Source organism: Tachypleus tridentatus, chromosome 5, assembly GCF_004210375.1.
Source record: "Tachypleus tridentatus isolate NWPU-2018 chromosome 5, ASM421037v1, whole genome shotgun sequence".
Classification (NCBI taxonomy): Eukaryota; Metazoa; Arthropoda; class Merostomata; order Xiphosura; family Limulidae; genus Tachypleus; species Tachypleus tridentatus.
Window position 1 is genome coordinate 29999824 of NC_134829.1, and position 24538 is coordinate 30024361.

Genomic DNA, 24538 nt, shown 5'->3' on the forward strand with positions numbered 1-24538 from the left:
TCCTCTCCTCATGAACGATTCAAAATTCTTGAGTTTATGGGAATATTTGTAAGCAATGTGTTCTTCAGACTAAAGAGTGATTTTTGTTGTTAACACTGCAAGTATTCATTTGGGACAAACATAACTTACACTGCAACATGGCCCGGCATGGGCAGGTGGTTAAAGCACTCGAATCGCAATCTAAGGGTTGTGGGTTTGAATCTCCGTCACACCAAACATTCTCGACCCTTCAGCCATGGAGGCGTTATAATGTGACGGCCAATCCCACTATTCGTTGGTAAAACAATAGTCCAAGAGTTGGCAGTGGGTGGTGATGACTAGTTGCCTTCCCTCTAGTCTTACACTGATAAATTATGGACGGGTAGCGCAGATAGCCCTCGAGTAGTTTTGCGCAAAATTCAAAACAATATATGTTATTTTATTAGTAATAATATATATATTATAAATCACATTTGTAATAACTAGTTCTGGTACCCGTACCCTGGACGGGAGCTATGTAGAATCATTATTAATGAAAGGTTATCGTACGACATGAAAAGTTGTTTCATTTGTATATAATTAAAAAAAGACGCCCATAAAAACAGCAAAACACTTAGTGTAAAACCGTAAATTTGAATGTATCTCCTCATGGACCCAACAAACCTTCATGCCAAATTTAGTAAAGATTCATCAACAGAGACGAAGAAGTGTTAAAAAACACTCATAAAAATCGCAAAACGCAAAATTGAAAATTTGTGTGTATTTTCCCATGGACATAATGATCCTCCATGCCAATTTTGGTGAAGATCTATCCACACTCTGCGAAGTATGTATATGGACATACAACAGACAGTACTATCATATTTATATAGATGACGCCAATGCATTAGATCCGCGTATGACGTATTCATGACGTCATATCTACACTCTGAGAATGTAGAAAAAAAATAGAGTTTTTCCTTACGGGAAAATCGTGACCTCTATTGAAACCTACATGCACACAGGATAAAAAATTCGCGAAGTTGGAGGTTGCGCACTGCGTAATAAAAAGGTTTTTCCAGTATCATATAAGCAAGAGTTCCATTATAGGATGATATACATGTCTGGGATTTCCTTAACTAATTACCTGACATGAAATATAAACTAGCTGGTTCATATGATTATATTCTATTATACATTGAGATGTATTAACCGAGAAAATTGCTTGAATTATTCAGTTCAGGTATTTAATAAAACATTTAACTATACTTCTAAACTAAATTAATAAACGTCTTAAAATAATTTAACATTAAATTGATAATTTAAATTGTAAATATCTAACATAATATTATTGTAAACAAATATAAAGATCGCTTCTTATATGTATATTACGTAGTATTACGTCCCAGATCGCTGCATATCGAATCAGCTGAATACGTCAGATGACATAGGTAAGCCTAATTAAGTCCGAAACAATATATATATATACAAATTTATTTAACTATACAATGATAAAAATATAAGTATATACAATATACATATGCTTACATTTGTAAATGTAGCTAGTATCACTTTGCATTGAGTAAAAAATGGAGCGAATCTGCGTGCAATCGCTATGAATGCTCAAATGTAGCGTCGATCCATTAGTCTTTCCTGGTAACACAGCGGCAGTACGCACAGTTCTGTATGTGAAATTACGCTTTTATATTTTGTTTTTTGTTATTTTGTAGTACCAAGATACACAAAGGTCCATTTGCGCTCTGTCCACCACAGAGTATAAGATGCCAAATTTTAGCTTTGTAAGTGCAAAAATTATCGCTAACTCACAGGGGAGGACGTTTTTGTATAAAACACGGATGCCAGCTTGATGGAATTTGTATAGAAGTACATGATACGGTGTGTAGAGTATGTGAAAATACGTTTCCATGTATAAAAACATATTTCTTGGTATTTGATGTCAATATTTTGTGTACATATGTATATATGTGCGTTACGATGTTTGAATGGTTTATAAAAGTGCTAGCAAATTTATTCGTCAAACGCGTCCTATTAAGACAATACTCCAATTTCTTCTGCAGAGTTGATCACTTAGCAATAAGCGCCACCTACTGGCGAAGATCAGAAGTTTCTTGCGTTGTTTTTACTTCTTTTCAACCTTAATTCTAGGTTGGCTGGTATTTTTGAAAGCCAATACTTTTTACACCAAGATGGCTGGCTCTATCACATAGGACAAGTATGCTCTGTGAAGGGGATTCGAATTCGCAACCCTATTCACCATGCCATGTCAGGGACTGAGGTTTATAACATAAACAAAGACTATCGAAAACATAGAAGAGCTAGTGATTTACATTCCTATTGGGAAGGTTGTGAACACGCTACGAAATAATTATTCTGGACACAAGACTGCATGGACAAGGTCATCTACATCAAAATAAGTATCGTTATTCACACAACGCGTCAGTTAGAAATTGCAAGCCCATTGTTGTCCAATGACTCAACATAGACTTCTGGACAACAACTGAAGCAATAATCTGTGACGAAAAAATTCATGAGTCCAGCTTGAAGGCTAGGATATCTGACCCAGACCCTACAATTGACCTCACAGGTTGTTTGTATTTTTATATAATATTGGCAGAAACTTCATTGAGTACTTTTATTCTTCACAGATGAGTTTCAACTATTGATGGACACGTTCGTATTTCTAGGACAAGATCTGAACGACATATAACATCATTCAAGATGGCTGCTTCGATTATCTAGAGGCATCAGAAAAATGGACGAACCGATTTTGTTGTATTTCTAAGGTTTACACTCGGTATTTGGCGAAGTATTGAATCCAGTTATTTGAACTTTTGTGGACGTAATTCAACCAAACTTTATCACAATGTGTAATAATGCCTGTCGTCATGCTGTTGGGATTGTCCAGCAAGAAGCCTTGATGCAACTACCCTATAAAACATTTGAGTCTTGTTTGGACGTCACGTAGATCATAACTCTAACTCAACAAGCTACATCAGAAAGATTGAATGAGATAAGAGCACTCCCCATGACATTATCCACCGCGTACTTAAAAACATGCTTCACAGAAGTAGAAACTAAACCAATACCGTTACTACCGTAACCACATGAATACGTTTTTCTCAGGTTAGTACATTCAGTGAGGCAACATCTAAGATCATTTTGAACTTGCTAGTGTTCACATCACTGGAACAACAGGGGTTTATTGCTAACAAGACTTGTTTATTAATTATATTCACTTAATATGTGTGGCTTATAAAATATACTCTAATGCTTTCTTTGTTTATTTAATTCAAAAGTATCTCGATTGACTAAAAATTAAAACTAAAGTATTTTTTCGTTTGTTTAAAATTAAACACAAAGGTAGACAATGAGTTATCTGTGATCTGCCCACCATGGGTATCGAAACCCAGTTTCTAACGTTGTAAGCCCGCATAATTACCGCTGTACCATTGGGGGGCGATTTAACAATGATATGAAAGTGAGCCACAATTATTAATAACTGTATAAAAGTGTAGAACAGTTATTTAATAATTATATAAGAGTGTAACACTGTTATTCGAGACATGCACAAAAATATGTCTTGGTTGTTTTCTGCATATGCAAAGATATGCCACGATAATTTAATAGATACACAAAAGTATGTCAATGTTTTCTTTTGTTTTTTTTTTAAGCTCGTGTAATGTTGCATATCTGTTGTTTGAGGGATTTATAAATGCATATCTGGGTTGCTCGAATGAAATGCGAGCGAAACTGCGAACGACAGCCATTTTAATCCGATCATTTAAAAGCCAGTTGTTTAAAATGGTATATTTATATAAATATGGCAACGATTTATTTGTTTCAGAAGATAAGTTTTCAGCGCTCTGTCTATCACGGGGAATCGAATTCCGGATTTTAGCACTGGAAGTCCGTAAACTACCGCTGACTCACGAGAGGTGGCATCAGCAGCTAACTATAAAAAGATATATAAAATGATAAAATTACCTTTAATTAATTCCCTGTCACACCAAATATGCTCATCCTTTCAGCCATAAGGGCGTTATAATGTCACGAACAATCTCACTATTCGTCGGTAAAAGAGTAGCCCAAGAGTTGGCGGTGGGTGGTGATGACTAGCTGCCTTCCCTCTAGTCTTACACTGCTAAATTATGGACGGCTAACGCAGATAGCTCTCTTGTACCCTTGCACGAAATTCAAGCCAAACCTGTAATTAATATAACAAGTTTCTTCTTCGCTTGGGCATCTAAGGCAACTAGAAATAAAACGTAACTATGTTTAAAACGTAACCCTCATTTGGGATGTGAAACAAATATATTTTAATTTTAATATAAATTATAATTCTAAGCTAAAAATCAATATATTTCAGTTCATGTAGGAGATCCATTTAAGCATTTTTATATATCCTTTAAAGACATTTAGGCTGTTGTTTTGAATTAACCACAAAGGTTCACATTGGGCTATCTGTGCTCTTCCCACCACGGGTATCGAAACCCGGATTTTAGCGTTGTGTGTCCGCAGACATAACGCTGAGCCACTGTGAGGCGACACTGAGGCGTAAATACTTGTGATTTTTTTTAACTTTTGCTCTGAGGTATAGTTTCTTTTTGTTTCTTTGTTTTTCACCCTTACAACAGAAAATGATACTGTTTGATGGCCATTATATTCATGTTGACAGTAAAAATTGGGAAAGTCCATATTGTTAGTTAATAATGAATGGATATGTGTTAAAAATTGAAGGACCTTTAACCGCCATTTTCTTCAGAACGTATGCAGTTACGCATTTACAAACAAACAGACAAGCTCGGCATGGTCAGGTGGGTTGATGCGTTCGACTCGTAATCCGAGGGTCGCGGGTTTGAATCCCCGTTGCACCAAATATGCTTGCCACTTCAGTCGTGGGGGCATTATAATGTGATGGTCAATCCCACTATTCGTTGGTAATAGAGTAGCCCAAGAGTTGGCGGTGAGAGATGATGACTAGCTGCCCTCCCTCTAGTCTTACACTGCTAAATTATGGACGGCTAGCGCAGATAGCCTTTGACTAGCTTTGCGCGAAATTCAAAAAACAAACAAACCAGACGCTTCTGACGAAGAACTCTAGATAATGGATATTCTTTTTATTTAATATTCGTTCGACATTCGTATTTTTGCATTCTATAGATTGTTATAACATATACATTACTTTCTCGAACATTATCGATCATAAAATCGTAATAGAAACTTACAGTCATTTGGTTTAGTAGCAAAATTGCTTTTGAAAATTCTGTGCGTCAGAGGAGCCACTCAAACTTGTTTAAGGAACCGTCGAGAAACTCGAATGTGCTGAAAAAACATGAAGCTAATTAGAATGTGATGAAAAGCCAAAGCACATACTTGCCAGACATCCTTGACGCAAGTACCAGATTGAAAAGACGTATTTCCTGCCTTGTTGGAACAGAAAAGACGTGCGAAAAATTATTAGTTATACACACAATTTACATGTTCTGTTTGTCATCAGGAGCTTGTGTTTGGTAACTCATGGAACTGGAGTTTGTGGAATTATATTGTTATTATCAAAAACATGTTAGAACTTATTTGTTTGTTTTGTACTTCGCGCAAAGCTACATGAGGGCTACCTGCGCTAGTCGTCCCTAATTTAGCGGTGTGAGACTAGAGGGAAGGCAACTAGTCATCACAACCTACAACCAACTTTTGGGATACTCTTTTACCAACGAATAGCAATATGGACCGTAATATTATAACGTCTCAACGGCTGATAGGGCGAGAACGTTTGGTGGGACAGGGATTCGAACCCGCGACCCTCAGATAACGAGGCAAGCGTCCTAACTACCTGGTTATAACAAATAATTCAGTGTTTAATGTTAAAATAATAAGAAACAACAACATTAGTTACAAAATAACTGTTATGGGATTATTGTTCAGCAAAGAAAAGTACTTTAGAGTGAACAAACATATCTAATTATATCTGTAGCTTTTCCAAATGATAACACTACGTTACTAACGTTCCCACTATTGATCGAAGAAGTTTCGCTGCTAGTAACAAATATTTCAATATTTTCGATCTATTAAACAACAAAAATTGTTTCAAAGTTCTGTCAAACTTTTTTATGTTTTTTGTTGTTTTTCCGAACAGGTTTACTTTATCTACAATGATTATAAATGTTAACATGTATGACTGTATCAATAACTGCTTTCTTTTTCTAAACACAGCCTGTTTTCCGCCTGTTCATACACCCGTTTATTCTTCAGTAATATATATGTGCAGCCTTAACTTTTACTATTGCCCATCTATTCAATGGACCTGTCTTCTTATCAACTTGCCAAGAAAGGAAGCTCTCAGTTTATATATAGGTGAAGCAACTCAAGGACCTCGTAGCTTCTCATTTCAGCAGCCAAGCTTACGGTCGATACAAACAAGAATTCTATTGGTGCATAGCGTGTATGTCTAACTTCACTGTCCTCAGTCTAAGAAAAGTATCTGCGCCCGTGCAGACATTGGCAGCAAAAAATTACATTACACAAATAAAGAATAAAGAATAAAATACAGCATACATAAATGTTTACGTATTGAAGTTTTGTTTGCTTTTATTTTAAACAACGAAACCTTGAACAATTTAAAAATGAACCACCATGAATGTTGTATTCTCGATCCCAGAATTCATAGTTTCTTAAAATTAAAATATTATTTGCAACTGTACAGCATTGGCTCCTATATCACTTTTACGTGATATCCTTAGCGGAGAGATACATTTTTAAAGATACTCTAAAATAGGTTTTTGTAAAACATTCGTATATTCAAGAAACAATACTGGCACTACTTATTTTTTTTTGAGAAAAGTGAGCAAGTGAAAACTTTCATCAGACACTTTAGCAAATGAATCATTCTATGCCAACTCACCTGGAAAAAACAGAACTTTTTCCAGTTCATATCATAGATTTTCTTGAAAAAAGTCAAGCAAAATCTTCATTTTGATTTATTCAGCCATGGCCAAGTGTGTTAAGGCGTTCGACTCGTAAACCGAGGGTCGCGGGTTCGAATCCCGGTCGCACCAAACATTCTCGCCCTTTCAGCCGTGGGGGCGTTATAAAGTTACGGTCAATCCCACTATTCGTTGGTAAAAGAGTAGCCCAAGAGTTGGCGGTGGGTGGTGATGACTAGCTGCCTCCCCTCTCGTCTTACACTGTTAAATTAGGGACGGCTAGCGCAGATAGTCCTCGAGTAGCTTTGCGCGAAATTCAAAACAAACAAACAATTATTCAGCCATGCAAAATTCTAAAGCTGTACTGCATGGCTAAATAAAATCAAAACGAAGCTTTTGCTTAATTTTTTTCAAGGAAATCTATGACATGAACTGGTAAGTCCTAGGTGAGTTGGCGTGGAATGACCCAAGTGGATTTGGGAGTTGTCTCTTGTCTAGTATTGTTAGGTCATCCTTCCCTCTTAGTGTCGAACTATTTTCTTTCAGCAACAATATTGTCTGAATAAAGTTAAACCGAGCTGGCATACCCCATTTGATAATCATTTTGTGTTGAACCAATGACTTGTGTTATCAAATTAACCTCATCCACTCGTTAAGGACTATATCCAGGACCACTGTTTTCCATTTCCAAAGTAACCCCTGCTAGATTAATATGCCTGTTAACCACCAAATCCAGTACTACTGCTTTATGTCACTAAATTAACCATTTGGGTACTGAAAAACCAATATAGACAAGTCGACTGCTCTCCATTAATAAAGTAACCATGTAAGCTCACCACACTTGATAACCACTGAAGCCAGTACAACTGGTTTTTTGTCGTTAACGTGACGAATTATGTTTATCACGCCTGCCAACCACTATAACCAGGACAACTGCTCTCTGTTGTTAAAGTAACCATGTAAACAACCCCAAATATATATATATATATATTCAGAACAATCTTTTACAACAATCATAAAAATTAATGTTGATCTATTTAGTTATTCAGGTTTCGCTGTTTATTGTTGTAAATGTAACTGTTTATTACATTTAAACATACTATGTACTTTGTTTGTTTTCTGTTTAGCATTTTAATCATAATACTTCCACGTTTGTTAATCTAAAGCTAACTAATTCCCATTTAAAAGGGAAACATTCAGCACCCAACTAAAAATATATTTCTCATTAACCTGAGAAGCACATCAAACTTCTGTACGTTATACACATTTAATATTCCTTCAGCTAAACGATCGATTTCTGCTTATAATATCTTTATGCTTTTTACCTTATAGGAAGAAGATTGGTGTTCTGTCGTTGCTGGCGTCCAACATTCCCTATTGTTTTGCATTAGTGTCTTCTACGTGACAGTAGTGGAAATGTGTTTCACTAGGTGGCGTATTTATTTCCATCGTCATAAAAAAAAGAAATCTCCATCTTGTAAAATTGTAACTCTTCAGACTGTACTGTGTCACGCAACAGATAAAAAATATGATGAAAGTTTAAAAAAAAAAACAAGAGAGAGAGAGAGAAGAGAAATTGTTAAACTGGTTCCGAGAGTAAGAGTCTAGCCAGTAAGAGTCTTCCCATTTACTGTAATATTTATTTTCTCACGTTGTATCGTATAGTGCATATCGTCACATTCAATATCCAAATAAGTACCGTATCTGTTTATCAGAAAATACAGAAAGAAACGTCTGGAAAAGACAATAGAAGATAAAACTTGATTCTTGTCCATAATACAAATAAAATAACAGGCGATAAAACATTATATATTTTAAGACGTCTCAATCACTACCCACCACGTTGATAATAAATTAAATGTATTTACGAATTATCACGATATTTAAAATACTTTTTTTATTTTATTTAACGCAAACACGATCTTAAAACCGAGACGGAGAGAGATCCGTGTAAACGACGTGAAAGTGACGGAAATCTCTGCTGAAACTACAAAATACGGAATAATTTGAAGCATTAATAACGGTTGCCAAAAATTGAAGGTCGTAACAATAATAGATTATAAGCCACTCAAGGTATTTCGTTTCAATATTCCTACAACGTGTCATCACTCGATTAAAAAAAACGACTCATTCTAGATAAGTTTCTGAACTGTAGAGATTTCTAAAAAGTCGTGTGACATGAAATATACTTACATTATAGATCAATTACAAAACCAGTTTTAGAAAAAATTCCAGTTGCTATACTTTCTTGTGGTGAGAAGATTTCTTCATATTAAAAAAAAAAAAACAGGTACGAGTCACGTGGTCGTTCTTAAAGTCTATTTCTAGGCAGTTTCAAAATAATATGTACTTAGATTTAGTTCGCGTGATTATTGTTCGGTGGTGTATTATTAGTAAAACAATAAAACAAAAGATTAGTAAAAAGGTATTATGTTGAAATTAGTGTACCATTTAGAATATCTACAATCAGATTAAAATGACTGTGTATGTATAGAAAATGACTTATTACTATAATTAATAGATATTGACTAATTAAAAACGTATGTGTTTACGTCAAACATTTCAGTATTAAACAAAACCAAGTTACTCGTAAAAGTAATTTTAAAGCATGTCACGTGATTTCCAACTAGCATTGCGTCCATTCTCCAGAACCCGGAATGAAACACAGTATTAATTCTTAGTACATATATATATATATATAATTTTAATTATTTTTAGAATCAATGTAAAGAAGCGATATACCTACCGGTAACTACACTTGATTCTGTTGTGTACTCAAGTTTTGGTGGCTTTAGATAGATGCAGAGCCCGGTTTAGAACCCTTGAGGCCCACCGACGCAATAACGAGATACTGGAGGTCCTTTTCCTCTTGTGATTCAAAATGAAGACCTCTATGAAACTGCATGGGTTGAGCCACCTCTAAATCCGGTTCTGCTTAAATGCAAAAGAATTGTGTATCAAAAATAAACGTCTTCGTATTCACGTGGTCAAGTATTTATTTAAAACGGTAGCATTCGTGATTTATTTATTACAAACAGAACTGTACATTTTCGGTGAAATAACAGTATAATTCAGTGGTATGAAGTTAAATTAGTTTTAACTGGGAATTTCTTGTGCTTCTCTGTCTTTTTATAGAATGTTGACATTTTGAGAGAATGAAGTTAAAATTTACTGTTCAAACTTTTATCTCTTTTCAAATGAATCCAGACTGTTACTTTGATTTAATAAAGAATCTTAGACATTCTTGTGGCTGTAGACTGTTATTTTAACGGAGTGGGTAACGCACTAAAATAAACTAAAATCTTTATATCTGGAACTTGTGATTCATGAACTTGTATTTCGTTTTTGTTTTGAATTTTGTGCAAATTTACACGATGGCTATCTGCACTAGTCGTCCCTAATTTAGTAATGTAAAAACCACCGCCAACTCTTGGGCTACTCTTTTACCAACTACTGATGGAATTGATCGTCACATTTTATCGCTTCCACGGCTGAAAGGGCGAGCATGTTTGGTGTGACGAAGATTCTAACCCTCGACCCTCAGATTACGAGTCGAATGCCCTGACCACTTGGCCATGCCAGACATGAAATTATGACCAAAGCAAAAAAAACCTGATGATCGAGACGAGTTGTTCATAGGGCATCACCGAAATCTGAAAGCTTTACTGTTGTTCTTGTTATCACTTTACTTAATTAGTATATAAAAGTAGAAAGTGTTTCAAGAAAATGTCCATTCTGGTCGTGTCCGAATAGTGAATTTTGATTATATTTTCCTCATAAAGCGTTTAAGCTATACAATCTTAAATTTTTCAGTAATTATTTTGTACTAGATTAACTACAGAGAACTTATACGTTACTTTAAAATGATTTTGAACAAATATATCAGCCAAAGTCGATATAAAGTTGAGTTGGAATGAAATGTGTGAAAATTATATTCTGATATTGCTTGGTGTTTCACAGGTAGTGTGATGCCATGAAACAACAATTATTGAGAAAATCATGGACATAACAATACATTAAAACTAAAAAGATATCTTTAGATCGAGAATTTAGAATTTCCAAAATGAGAATATCTATTGCACCTATTGAGAAAAGAAATAAATATGGATCAGCTTGAGGTATCAGCACTATCATGAAAGAAACCTATAAGAAGTTGCGTCTCAGTTGAGATAACAAGCACAAAAACACACAAATACAATGTTTAGCGGTAAAATCCGTCCAAATGCTCCAGATAACAATAGTGTGCACCATGAATAACAAGAATCTCAATCTGGAAATGAGACCAACGAAGTTTAGAATCACCAAAATAATTCTGCCAATCAAGCTCACTGTTCAATCGTCGAAATTACGAATTTCTGAGTGATAGGATTGGCAAAATAATCCCTGGGAAATCGTCGTCTTCGTACACTACATGGATTATGACAGGAGAACTATTTGATGTGGATATGACAGTCTTACAGCAGAACCTGATGTAACGAAAAGTACAGTGCAAGATTTTATCAAGATGCACTAGTGTCAGATATGGTATGATAGAACGTGGAGACATGGACTATAACAACGTGGTTAGGCTTCAAAATCGCTTTTAGTAAAACGTAATAAATCTCTAATTTAAAAACATGGATAAGAGTGTTTTTGAAAAAATACTGAAATTTTGAACTTCAATGTTTATCATAATAAATTGACAAACAACGATTTATAAGCATTATAAAGTGGTATGGTTTTGAAGAAGACAGAAGAAGAGAGACCAATGTTATGTCGAAGCATATAGAAAGTTCCCCATAAGACCATTTCACTGTGTTTATAAATCGTTGTTTGTCAGTTCGCTATTACATTAATATAATGTGCTTCCACGAATAAAAACCATTTTTTATATAATCATATAGAAAAATTGTATTTCGATAAGCGTCATATTACTATGATTTGTTTCCAAATTTCCTAACCTATTTGAAATATTCACAGATGCTATTTACTTTTCATAGACAATAAAAATATTATTAACATACTCAAGGACTTTAGCTATATTGGCTCAATACAGACTGTTACTGACAAAAATTCACTCTCATACTATGGCAACTCATGGAATATTTATTCTAGCCACGCGCTTAGACACTACCGGTCATGTGTTGGCCCAAGAAAAATGCCAAAATAGGTTGGAAATAAACCAACAAAAACCGAGGGCTAACACAAAATGATTGAAAATAGGATATGGTACATGCACCTACTGTCACAGAGCATAACATTTCTTATGATTCATAACGTTGGCCAACACCATGTGCCCTCTTGGAAAAAATTACATTCTACTGCACAAGAAACGCAAATCTTCAGTTTATAAGATTAAAATCGCTCACACATTCTGGTGCCCTTCCATGTTTGCTTATTTATTAGTTGTATTACAAAGTGAAACAATGCCTGTTTGACGAGTTTTGATTGGTTAAGATGTTGAAAGGGTGAGCTCTGATTGGCTGACATCCAATGCATATAGAAGCACCATGAGAAGAATATTCAATAAAGAGTATTATTTATCGCTGTCACGCGGTCATTACTGAAGAAGTGTCAGGAGATGGAACTCAAACAGAGGATCTATATCATCAACATTCATTAGTGTATTATTTACTGCCGCCCCTGACCACAACTAAAGAAACACTAGTATTATTTAGTGGCACCCCTGACCATGACCAAAGGAATATTAGTACTATTTACTGCTGCCCCCTGATCATGATTAAAGGAATATTAGTATTATTTACTGCCACCTTCTATTCATGACTAAAGGAATATTGGTATTATTTATTGTCATTTTGTGATCATGGCTGAAGAAATGCCAAGAGTTCAGGCTAAGATAGAATCGCCATGTGATAGTCTCTTATCTTCATGGCTAATAAGTAATTCATTGATACTGACGCTAAGTTTCGAATACACACACGAGCACGTGTAACTCAACCAACTAAGCCCTCACTCACTCATTAACTAGTTGAGGGTAAAATATTCTCTGAGTTTTAAAAAAAAAAAGTTCAGAAACATACTTCGTATGGCATACTCTCTACTACAGTTAAGAGGCATTTGTAAGTTTGAGTGTCGCTTTCATAATTCAATTTAGATTAAAGACCATATTTTTAACCAAAATTGTCGTCAAATGCTGATTATCTGCATATCCATCCTTACTGTAAGTAATATTACATTGATTTTACATGAAAAACTTTTGACTTTTGTGAAGAAACACAAAAATTGCAGGTCTTTCAAAAAGATCAGTTATGCTGGCAACACGACCTGGATTAGTGCGAAGTATTCGTCCACTTTAAGTTCCGAACAAGGGTCAACGGAGAAGGCTCCTTATAGAAGAGATTTGTTTCTTTGTTTTGTATTAAGCACGAAGCTACACAAAGGGCTATCTGTGCTCTGCCCACTACAAGTATTGAAACCTGACTTCTAGCAGTATAAGCCCGCAAACATACTGATGTGTCACTGGGGGACATCTTATGGAAGATAGCTTGCTTATACATAAACTAAAGACAGAAGTTAACCAAGTAAGTTCTGCTTACTAATTACGTTATAACCACATTTGAATTTTTCTGAAATATAATTATCTAGTCTCATTCTCAGAATTATCATTTTGTTAATTAAGGCCTTACAGTAGATTAGTTTCTCTGGAACACTCCTTGAACTTGCACGGGTTCAGAAGAAATAGAGTGTTGTCGGCTTTTTTTTATTTTTTAATACTATTATTGGGACACAGTGGCGTAGCTAGGAGACAAGGGGGACACCTGTCCCTGGGCGCAGCGTCGTGAGTGGGGGGCGCCAAATTGATGTTACATAATTACGAAAATTGTGTAACGAGGAGGCGCGAAAACTGACTTTGTCCTCGGGCGCTGAAAAACCTAGCTACGCCTCTGTTGGGACATAATAATCAGTGAAGTAAAAGTGAAACGCATACTGGATCAACCAAGAATAGTATTATTATATTTATTGCCAGGGTTTTTGTCGGGTTATTATATATTTAAAATCACTAATCAACCTAAAATAAAAGAAATAGATACTAATTTTGACTTTATGGTATTATAGTGTCTTAATACACCAATCGCCTGAAGGAAGTAAATTGTACTGTTAATTCTGACGTCATTATGTTTAAATATAGTAATTTCCCTGAAAGAAAAAATTTCTAATTAAATTTGTGATGTTTAAACACATGGAAGAAGAGGAAACAGTTTACAATTATTAAATTTACATAATTACACTTTGTAACAATATTTTTACTTTTTCTTGTTTCTGGACAGAAAGTGTTATTTCCCAATTGCTTATGCCTAAAGTAAATGAAAAACACTTTTCTCTTCAAACTTTGCTTTTGTGACCTGGAAACGTATAACGAAAACATGATTGGAGACTATATTTGGGGGCTGATACGTGAAAGTGATTTACATGACAGTCGCAAATCTCGAAAAATTACTTACTTATAAACATTTTTGTGTAAATCTTGATTCATATGTTGTTTTATCCAGACCTTATGTAAATAAAAATGTGAAAATTTGCCCGTTTTTACATAGAAAATAGGTTAATTTCTAAATTTCATTATCCAGGTCACAAAAACAAAATTTGAAGGGAATAATGGCCGTTTTCTGTACTTTTACAGCATAAGCAATTAAGAAATAACACATACTATCCAGGAACACAATTTTTGTTGCATAGTGTTATGATTGATTATGTTGTATTATTGAAACATATTAATCACAGTGAGAAAGAAAATAATTATTTATCCTGACTTCATGATGTTGTGGCAACCAAGAAGGAAGTAATTTATAATTCTGTTTTGATGATCTTGTGGCGATTAAAAGTAATTCATAATTTTAACATGATGATGTCACGTTTTTTAGATGTGACAGTTAGTCTGAAAAAAATATAAGAAATTTATAATTTTGACTTGATGATGTTATTGTGTTCAAATATATTAATTGTCCTGAAAGAAGAAAAATTCTTGATTTTGACTTGATAATATTGTAGTATTTACAGTTATTAGTCACTGTGGAAGAATACGAAGTAATTTCTGACTTTAATTAGATGAGCTCTCATCATGATGTGCTTCACCACTATAATAATGCCAAAATTTATACATGATGTGCTTCACCACAACAGTAATGCCAAAATTTATACATGATGTGCTTCACCATAACAGTAATGCCAGAATTTATACTTGCTGTGCTTCACCATAACAGTAATGCCAAAATTTATACATGATGTGCTTCACCACAACAGTAATGCCAAAATTTATACATGATGTGCTTCACCATAACAGTAAGTCAATATTTATACATGATGTGCTTCACCACAACAGTAATGTCAATATTTATACATGATGAACTGCGTTACGTGATGTGCTTCATCACAACAGTAATGCCAAAATTTATACATGATGTGCTTCACCACAACAGTAATGTCAATATTTATACTTGATGAACTGCGTTACATGATGTGCTTCACCACAACAGTAATGCCAAAATTTATACATGATGTGCTTCACCACAACAGTAATGTCAATATTTATACTTGATGAACTGCGTTACGTTTATTTTTTGTGTGTTCAGTTAATCAAGTTCTCTTTGATGCGTTCTGAGCGAAATATGATTAGTTTAACTAACGCGAAAATTGTGAGACTTCAGAAAAATTCCGTCATCTTATGGAGCTTATGCAGGTCAGTATAGGTACGGAATTTGTATTCCTTAAGTTAAACGTTTAACACGGGAGATGAAGTCAAGTGTGACAATTCTGAGCTAATGTTATTACCTCAAAGAAACAGTCACAATAAAAGAGCATTTTGTAAGTTATATCCTTGCTACAGGATTACTGTGGCTTTTCTTACTTCATATGCTTACCCTAAAATTAAAGAAACATCCCTCACATTGTATATCTATTCTAGGACTAAACAAAACAACTTTCCCTTGATTATAGAGAAAAATGAGAGCGTTACATAACATGTATCTGAACAGTTACAGCTGATACAAATACTTGAGTTGAGTTGTATGCAACAGAACTACAATTTGACATCAGATGGCTGTTCCTAAGTAACGCGATGCCATTGAAAATTGATGGCTTTTGTGATAGGTGCGTAACAGCCTATAGCTCTTTTTGACACAAATATTCAGACACTCACGTCATAAAGCTCTGTTCAGATTAGGAGAATTAAAATTCATAGGTTGAAAATATTTCTTGTACGTAATGACACTGATAGACTAAAAAATACAAATCATCTTGGATCACCAGGAAAAAAAAACAAACAAACCTGTGACAAATGGTTCCATATCTGTGGTGAAAACGTGTGGCGTCTTTGTACTTCAGGTAATAACATGCAACATAATAAAGAACGAGGATTTCAGTTTGTAAAAGCGTCACAAGTCACGTGTACACAAGCCTATTCCACGACATATCCATTCAACCGTCTCATATGTTATTCAATAAGAAGGCATACTAATCAAGTCATCAGAAGTAGCAACTATGGATTCCTATATGACTAAGCTGTTGAAACAGACGCTGAGAAACCATCAGATTCATATATTAGATATATCATGGAAAGCATGCAGGGAGCATTAATGTGTTTTCTGCATGCAAGTCCTGCGAAGGAACCTTTTACAATAGAAACAACGCTGCAGCACTATTGTCAGAATACACGGCCGTCAGCTAGAGCGTGCAGGATTGGTGGTGTGGTCCAAGATAGTTTTAATATAATGTACTAAACCTCTGTATATTTATTCTAAGTTTACAGAAGCATTCGTTCCTTCATACTCTTACCGTAAAATTAAAGAAGTGTTTCTTATAATATGTATCTTCTATAAAATTGAGAACGCATTCCTTAAAATATGTATTTACTACAGGGATAAATATCGGTATTTTGTCAAATAAAATAGCATAAATATTCAAAGGTAAACGAATAAATGTTTAAACCTTAAGTTCGTTAGATTAACCGAAAAACTTATGTTTAGAATAAACGCCCTCAGTTTGGCATCAGAAGAAATCAGTTTTGAAGATCTATTAAATTGCAAACATTTTTTTTAAATATTATAAATCACTAAATTTAAACGAAATGATAATATCAGGGTTTGTTGAGACATTAGACATTATATAAAGTTCTTATAGCATGGTTAACGTAATAATTCACAGAAGATAAAACAGTCACAGCTCTGGTGCTAATGTTTCTAGATAAGTGCACAAGAAATTTCCAACTTATTTCACATAGTACGACTCTGAAACGCGAAAAAATAATGATAATTACACACAATAACAACCATATGGAGTGCACACAATAACAACCATATGGAGTTAAGTCACGCTACTTACCGTTCTCTCTCTCTGGTCTGTTGAGAATCGTAAATTCATACCGTTACGTTTAATTACGCTTTTCTTTATCCATTGAAAAACGTATTCTAATAACAAACTAGGTGATAAAGCGAGAATTGATTGAGTGCATACGTTAAGACTATATGAGGAATAACCGAAGCTAATAATAAATGTACTTTTTTCTATGTCGGTTCAGAATAAGAAACAACTACACTCTAGTGACACAGAAACACTTGAGTTACAAAGCTTTATCTTCTCCTACCCTCATCAGAAACTACCTAAATTATAAACAGTTTCTGTCTTCGTGTCACGCTGTCATCAGCGTATTCTGAAGGGAGCTCTAAAACTAATGAGAATAGCTAAGAGGTCGTAAGTAGCAAGAACAAATATTCATCGACATTAATGGTGAATTTTAACTTTCAAATATATTTAAAACTATTAAAATTGGAAACTATTTAAAAACTTACTTGCGTTTTTCGAATGATATAATCTCCGAAAATCATTACGAAGTCCACCCTTCTCTCTACACACGCCGAAGTGTCACAGTGGTATGCCTGTGGACTTTTAACTCTGGAAATCGGGTTTCGATACCAGTGGTGTACTGAGCACAGATGGCCCATTCTTAATGACGAGAAACTCACCTGAAGATGGCCGGGGAAGGTCGACACATTGTTCTTTCCTTATCAATAAACGTGTTAGTACTCATACCAACCGTTCTGAGACACTTGATGAACTGCGTTACATGATGTGCAGCTTTATGCCTAATTTCAAACAACAGCTCTTCACTAAAACTGGCCTGTTGTTATTAAGTTCTGAATTATAGCGTACGAATCCTTCTTCCTATAAATTTCGTTAAACGCTCATAACACTGCACAACAAAGTTTTTACTTCTTGAACACTGTTTGGTGTTCCTTATAGATTGTTGGCTGCTGATCACGACAATCACATCCAAATTTGCCCATCGCGTACCGTTTCATCAAAATCTTCAGTTTTGTCATGTTTTTTTCTTATATTTGTATCCAAAAACTTTCGTTTCTGTAAGAGACCTGAGAACAATGTTTTATGCAGTCTGGGCATGTCGAGGCATGAAATCAGGCAATATGTCACTCAAGATTCATTTCCTCCACTCACACTTGGACTTCTTCCCCGCAAATCTCGGTGCTGTCAGTGACGAACACGGTGAAAGGTTTCACCAGGACATTCTAAAATGGAAAAACGATATCAGGGCAACTGGAATCCGTCAATGCTTGCTGACTACTGTTGGACACTGCAACGTGATGCACCGGACATTGAATACAAACAAAAATCAGGAGCAAAATGCTTTTAATTATGTTGAACTTAATAGCGTATTAGAAACATAAACGCAATTAAATACGTTATTACCGGTAAACAGTTAACTGTCTATTTCTCAGAGTTCCTACGTGATGAAGCAAAACCAAAACTATATTTGTACACACCCACCAGGTACCTCTCACAATCAGTGAACACTTTTCAGAAAATAAAACTTTTCAAAACAATTGTTGTGCAGTGTTATCAGATAATTAGTTTAGCGTTGATTTGATTTGTTAAAAGTACTACTTATATTGTAAGGCTTATAGAGTGCCAATTCTTTCGTAACGGAAAATGCTGAAGATTTAACCAGTTATCCAGTAGAGGTTTTATCAGGAATGTTTCGTCAAAAACTGGTTTTAAAAGCTGGATGCATCATTCTGCTCCTAAGAAACCTGAATCGTAAAAAAAACTATTGTGTAACGGTATTCTCTCTAATAACAACATATTTATAAGATTCTTTGTTTGTTTTTTGAATTTCACACAAAGCTACTAGAGGGCTATCTGCGATAGCTATCTGTAATTTAGCAGTGTAAGACTAGAGGGAAGGCAGCCAGTCATCACCATCCACCGCCTTGGGGTACTCTTTTACCAACGAATAGTGGAATTGACCGTCACATATAACGCTCCCACGGCTGAAAGGGCGAGCATGTTTGGTGCGACCGGGATTCGAACCCGCGGCCCTCGGACTACGAGTCGCACTCCTTAAACCCACATGGCCATGCCGGGCCTATTTATAAGAACACTTTATTGATGAAGAAATATTATAGGGCACGAACCAAGGAGATAGAGTCCTCATTCCCAGAAGTGATATTGATTCCAGTGATATTCAGGTTGAAATGACGACAATTTACCATAATTTTAGCACTTACAATTACTAAGAACTAGAGCTAATGTAGAAGAAGTTGTTCTATTTGTTCCAGATCATATCTTTAGAAACGGTCATCTTTACGCGATCTCTTCAAGATGCACGTTGAAAGAAAAATTAAGGTAAATTATTAATTTACAGTTCCAAGGAAAACTGAAAAACACGAATTTTGAATTTCGCGCAAAGCTACTCGGGGGCTATCTGCGCTAGCCGTCCCTAATTTAGCAGTGTAAAACTAGAGGGAAGGCAGCTAGTCATCACCAACCACCGCCAACTCTTGGGCTACTCTTTTACCAACGAATAGTGGGATTGACCGTCACATTATAACGCCCCCACGGCTGAAAGGGCGATCATGTTTTGGTGCGACCAGGATTCAAACCCGCAAACCTCGAATTACGAGTCGAACGCCTTAACACCTTCGAATGCCGGACCCAACTGAACAACACTGTCGATGTTATCACTGTCATTATTGTGGATAAAGAAATATTATGAAACAAGAACTCATTTTTTTAATGGGAATTAAAATTGTTGTTGGCTAAGTTTCTCAATACCCGTCATTTTTGAGAGGTCTACACTAGTAAACAAATAGATGAACGAGGAAAAACTCTTGTGACCAATATTTCCCTAAAACTTAACTGCCATATATTGTCTCGTAATTCGAGAGTCGCAGGTTCGAATCCACTTTCCACCAAACTTACTCGCCCTTTCAGCGTTGGGGGTGTTATAAAGTCACGATCAATCCCACTATTCGTTGGTAAAAGGGTAACCCAAGACTTGGCGGTGGGTGATGATGACTAGCTGTCAATCCTCTAGTTTTCTGCTTAATTAGGAACGGCTAGCTCAGACAGCTCTCCTGTAGCTTGCGTGAAATTCAAAACAAACCATGTATTATCTGTGAGATAATATTAGTTTTCAAAATTGTGAACGTTTTTTAGTGTATAATTAAAATATGTGTGTTTTGAATCTATATTCTTTAAATGAATCTATTAGTATTCGTAATTTGCGTCCATTCTATTATTGAGCAGCTTGGAATATGCCCAGCACAAATACCATTGATTTGTTTATTGTACTGCGCTGTGCCCATCGCGGGTATCAAAACCCGATTTTTAGCGTTATAAGCCTTTAACTTTCCGTGAGGTGTTGAGAGTGCTATTGGTACACAATTACTATTATTTGTTTTGATTCATCAGTTCAAAAAGAGACAAAAAAATTGCTTCGCCAAATCTCATTATTTTACTTGTTGGAATCAGGTTTCGTGTTAAACGAACAGTAACTTTTAAGGAACGTGCTGTTTGTTACAGAAAGTAGCATACAAAGAGATATGTCATTCAGTTGTATTATAGAAAGATATAGAAATTAGATTACCTAAACTGCGCAGCCTATTTGAAGAGGATGTTGTTGTTTTGAATTGAGCACAAAGCTACACAATGAGCTATCTGTGCTCTGCCCACCACGGGTATCGAAACCCGGTTTTTAGCGTTGTATGTCCGCGGACATACCGCTGAGCCACTGGGGATAATTAGAAGAGGAATATGATTATTTTTTTTTTAAATAACGTAATATTGAAAGTTCGATAATAAAAAAAAAGATGAAAGTAGATATTAGTGAACAAACCATGTAGTTTACACTGAAAGAGTTCCAAAGTTTGTTTTTGAGGTAATACCTGACCAGAAGTGTTTGATTGAAGTGGCTATGGAAGAACATAAAAGAAAACCTCAAAACCTCTCATGTTAGAAATTATATCTCGTTTTGTCTTTGAGTTAGAAAAAAAAATCAAAACTAGAAAGGTATGCGTGTGGTGCGTTTAAGTGACAAATAGATTAGTTAATTAAGTTTATACCACTCAGTGGCACAGCGGTATGACCGCGGACTAACACCGCTAGAAATTGAGTTTTGATACCAGTAGTGGGCATAGCAATGATAGCCTTTTGTGTAACATTATGCCTAACTACAAGCAAATAAGTTTATACACCTGACGTTGGACCTATATTTCGTTTAACGCTTTTTTAGTGAGTGTAAATCGCCATAAAACTAATGACATAAACTTTCACATTGAGTCAGATTAGGACTAGTGGTTAATATTTTGAGCTGCTGATCCAGGGTTCGAGCCATGATATACAGCTGAACACGCTTTGTACTTTCAGACCTAGAAGAATCAGAATTGTGGTAGTTGATCTCGCTATTCGGTTAAGAGTAACTATAAGGGCGTATAGTGTTGCTGATTGGTTAGCTTTTATTGGTCAGTAGTTTTAAAAACGGATGGTTAAACTTGAATTTTGAGACAGCTGACCTATCCGGCTTTCTTGTGATGGCTTAAAATACGTTCACGCATTAAACGTTGAACATGAGTTAGGAGGGAATACTCAGTCATTTTAAGGAATTGGTCGGAAAATATAAGTAAACTCATTGTGTCATAAATTTCATTTTTTACGCTATAGATTACTTGTCAAACTTACCTGTCATTTTCTTTATTTCGTTAAAACTAAACACGTGACAAAACAAAAACTTTTGTTTTTATTTTAAAGCTATAACATTTAAGAGTTATTATTCCTGTTTTTATACACTTTTCAAAAATAATACATAAAATATGGAATTTCATATCACGAAACCTCGTACAACATGTAACACAATATTATGAAACATAATAGGTAGCACAATATCACGAAACATAACACGGTATGTAATATCATATCGCAAAACATAATGCAATATAACAAATTATAAAACATTTTTATATGCGGTTTGGTTAGTTTTGAATTTCGCGCAAAGCTACACAAGGGCTATCTGCGCTAGCCGTCCCTAATTTAGTAGTGTAAGACTAGAGGAAATGCAGCTAGTCATTACCACCCATCAATATCTCTTGAGCTACTCTTTTACTAACGAATAGTGGAATTGATCCTCACATTATAACGCACCTACGGCTGTGACGGGGACTCGAACCCGCGCCCCTCACATTACGAGTCGAGAAAATTAACCACCTGGTCATGCCGGGCCTTTTCATATGTAGTAAAAGCCAAAGTTTGTTATTGATTATTGATTCATTATTGATTCATCAATGTTAAGCCTCAAAGCTGTTCTGTTATACAACGACAACGTTCACTCTTCAATACCTGTTGACTATGCAGCACACATGAAAGAAACCTACGAGAACATGGAAATGTCGCTGAAGCACATCCAGTACAGCAAGTACAACTGGAATATCTGTGGAGATCTGAAAGTCATTGCTCTGTTACTGGGACTGCAGCTCGGCTATACAAACTACTGTTGTATCATCTGTGAATGGGATAGTCATGCCAAAGATTCACATTATTCTAGACAGAGGTGGTCACTCTGTAAAACGTTAGTTCCAGGACAGAAAAATGTGGCGCATGAACCGCTTGTCGACCCGGCAAATATTTTTTTTGCCTTCTCTTCACATAAAATTGGGGACTTATGAAGAATTTCGTGATAGCAGTGAACAAAGAAGGCGAAGGTTTTCGTTATTTAAGACAGATGTTCCTAAGATCTATATCCTAAGAGGCCAAGATCAAAGAGGGCATTTTTGTTGGCCCTCAGATCAGACATGTTATGAGTGACAAGCTGTTCGAAGATCTGTTAGTTGGGCCAGAAAAGGTTGCCTGGTAAGCCTTCAAAGACGTTGTTGACAATTCTCTTGGCAATTACAGAGCCCCACATTACATTCAGCTGGTAGACAAACTTATCAAAGCATACAAAATAATGAAGTGCAACATGTCACTCTAGATTCATTTTCTCCACTCACACTTGGACTTCTTTCACGCACATCTCGGTGTTGTCAGTGACAAATACGGTGAAAGGTTTCACCAGGACATTGCTACAATGAAAAAACGATGTCAGGGCAACTGGAATCCGTCAACGCTTGCTGACTACTGTTGGACACTGCAACGTGATACACCGGACATTGAATACAAACAAAAATCAGGAGCAAAACACTTTTAATTAAGTTGAATTTAACAGCGTATTAGAAACATAAACGCAATTAAATACGTTATTGCCGGTAAACAGTTAACTGTCTATTTCTCAGAGTTCATACGTAATGAAGCAAAACCAAAACTATATTTGTGCGTATCCACCAGGTACCTCTCACAATCAGTGAAACTTTTCAAAAAAATTGTTGTGCAGTGTAATTTCACTAAATTAGGAGATTGTCTTCAACTGGTCAAGACAGGACGTTCATCAGCGATAACTCTTTTTCTACATTGGAGCTAGATGTAGTATCCGTCGATGGTTCTAACACTTTATTAGGTAGCCACAAATGTTTACACTGCAGAAGATTTGTTAGAATATAACCGTCATGTAGTCGAGAACATTTTAAAGACAGCTAAGAGAATTAAAAAAAAAGAAATATCTAATCGATCATCTTATAGAGATTGATATAATGATACTTCGTACAGATATTTATATCATTTGAGAAACACGAGTATCTGTTCCGTAAAATATCTATATTTATCCCCGAAGGAAGTAAACATTTTTAAGGTAACTTCAGAACATTTACGTCACACGTGCTTCGCCGTAAAGTAGTCTATATATCACCGAGGGCAGTTACGATAATTTAAAAAGAATTACTGTATATATGTTGAATATTTCTTTTATTTTCTCTTTAACAGAGGAGAAACTCAAAAGAGAACTAGTGAACATACTATATGGTGAAATAAAACGAACTCAAAACCCCCAGAAATATTTAAAGTGGATATTCCTTACAAAGTGGACGAAGAGAAAAGAGATATGAAAAAAAAAGAAAGACGAACCTCAGAATTAAAAGAATCTTTAACACATTCTCCATCTCAGTTTTATGGTATAGTGGCTTTGTCAAATCCTAACCCTTCAAGTTAAATTACTCATTGGTCACAGGTTTGACTTCGCTTCGAGTTTGCTTTTTTTTGATAAACTGTTTTATCTCGTTCAATGATATAAGTCACAAATCACGCGTACTAAGAGTAACCCCCAAATTGGGGGTATTTTATAAACATTTTAGCGAAAAAATGTACATGGAAATTATAAACTGAAGCAGTGCATAAACGTGAAAACGTCTTTTTACTTTGGGAAAGGTTTCTGCTGTTAAGCCTCACGATACCCAAGTCCTAAACGAATGGGTTGTGAGCATATC

The 24538-nt window shown here is 35.4% G+C and overlaps 1 protein-coding gene across 2 annotated transcripts in view; it reads left to right on the plus strand.

The window, feature by feature from the left end:
• LOC143250831 (ubiquitin-conjugating enzyme E2Q-like protein 1) overlaps positions 1-10142 on the plus strand; it is a 55276-nt gene extending 45134 nt beyond the window's left edge. For both annotated transcript variants that reach the window (XM_076501888.1, XM_076501889.1), the window contains one exon: positions 8232-10142. The gene's annotated coding sequence lies outside the window, so the exon portion shown is untranslated. The remainder of the gene's footprint in view (positions 1-8231) is intronic.
• The last annotated feature ends 14396 nt before the right edge of the window (positions 10143-24538 follow it).